The sequence below is a fragment of the Clupea harengus genome, chromosome 7, assembly GCF_900700415.2.
Source record: "Clupea harengus chromosome 7, Ch_v2.0.2, whole genome shotgun sequence".
NCBI lineage: Eukaryota > Metazoa > Chordata > Actinopteri > Clupeiformes > Clupeidae > Clupea > Clupea harengus.
In genome coordinates, this window is record NC_045158.1 from 3,814,251 (window position 1) to 3,816,279 (window position 2,029).

Below are 2,029 nucleotides of genomic sequence, written 5' to 3' on the forward strand. Positions count from 1 at the left end.
CCCACCGTCAAGCATGGAGGTGGAAACATTATGCTTTGGGGCTGTTTCTCTTCCAAGGGTACAGGACGACTCCACTGCATCGAGGGGACTATGGATAGGGCCATTTAACGTGGAATATTGGGCTTGAACCTCATTCCCTCCCATTGAAAACGCAACCTTAAGGATTTGGAGAGGATCTGCAAAGAGGAGTGGACCAAAATCCCTCCTGAGATGTGTGTAAACCTGGTAACCAACTACAAGAAAAGTCTGACGTCTGTGCTTGCCAACAAGGGTTATTCCACCAAGTACTAAGTCATGTTTTTCTAGGGGTTCAAGTACTTATTTTCTGCATCAAATGCAAATTAAGTCATAAATGTTATAAAATGCAGTTTTCTGGATTTTTTTGTTGATATTCTGTTTCTCACTGTTAAAATACACCTACTATTACAATTATAGATCACACATTTCTTTGCAAGTGGCCAAACTTGCGAAATCGGCAGGGGTTCAAATACTTATTTTCCCCACTGTATAGGGAGTGAAGCAGGTGTGTGTGTTTGTGTGATTTGGGAGATGTGAATGCAGTGCAGCTGGGACGGTGAATGAGACTGATGACATGCAGCTGGGAGTATGAGTGACCTTGGACTCACACGTACGTGCTGGAATGCGTTGATCCGTCGAGGTTGAGGGATCCCCATTCACTTTGAAGGGGGTGATGCCATCCTTTACCGAACTGAATTGTGGCTCTGTTGCGTTGCATTTCATGTGTTGCATTTCATGCTTTGCTTGCGTCAAGAGTTGAAAAATGTTCAACTTTTCGAGAGGCAACGCATGCGTCAGCCAATCAAATTGCCTTTCATGCATAACTGACAGCTCAGGCACTAGTCAATCAGATCGCGTTTATGCTCACGTCTAAAGGGGGTCAGCCCTATGTTCCCACATTTCTAAGGATTTTTTTTTTCATGGAATGGTGAACCCTTAACTACCAGGCAGGGGTAGAAATATGGGAATTGTAGGAACATAGGGCCTCATTTTGTAATGAATATTAGAAATGTGGGAACACAGAGCTGTGGGAACATAAGACCTAATTTTGAAAAAGCTCTTAAAAATGTGGGAACATAGGGCTGTGGGAACATAGGACTGTGGGAACATTGGGCTGTGGGAACATAGGGCTGTGGAAATATAGGCACGCTCCCGTCTAAAGAGCGCGAAGCTCCAAAAAAAAAAAGATGGCGGACCAAACTCCATTGATGGTCGTAATTGTACCTTAAAGTTACCTAGGTTTTTTAAAAGTTACAGAGAAATAGACACTGTACAATGTAAAAACCCTGTTATTGTAACTGAAAAATATGTCTGATAGGATTTGCGAGGTGTCTTAGCCACCTATCTAATGTTAGCATGCTACTACTCAAAAGGTAAACAGCTTGCTAGTGGCGTGTTTGGTTTGTTGATTGATTTGACCTGTCAATCTCACTATAACGTCTCCGTTATCAGAATCAGAAGAATCAGAATCAGAATCAGAATGGGATTTATTGCCAAGTAGGTTTACACCTCCTTGGATTTTTTCCTCTGGTGTGAAGGTGCATACAGTAAACATAAAAACACAAATAAGTACTACACATAAGAAAAGTACTACACATAAGAACCAAAAAACACAATATATAAACAATGAATATAAAAAAGTAAAGTGGAAAGTAGAGTGCAAAATGCAAAACAGGAGTGCAATGTGAATGAGCAATGTGCAATGTAATGTAATGTGTGTTAATGTAACACAGACTTGGGGTGTGGGGGTGGGATAAGAGTCCAGGTTATCAACCCAACACCATGCGCCAGACTCCACCTCCGCCATCCGTTGGATCAACGCATTCCAACGCAACCGCGTGCATGCTCTGTAACAACGTTCCTGCAGCATCTTTCTCATAGTCCGATGTATGATGACATACATACATTTTTTGATGATTTTGATGGGTAGTTCTGGAGTTGTAAGCACATCTTGATGTAGCATGTAGTTAGCATTGGTTGTAGCGTCTCCGACAGCCGTGGAGAGCAGAGA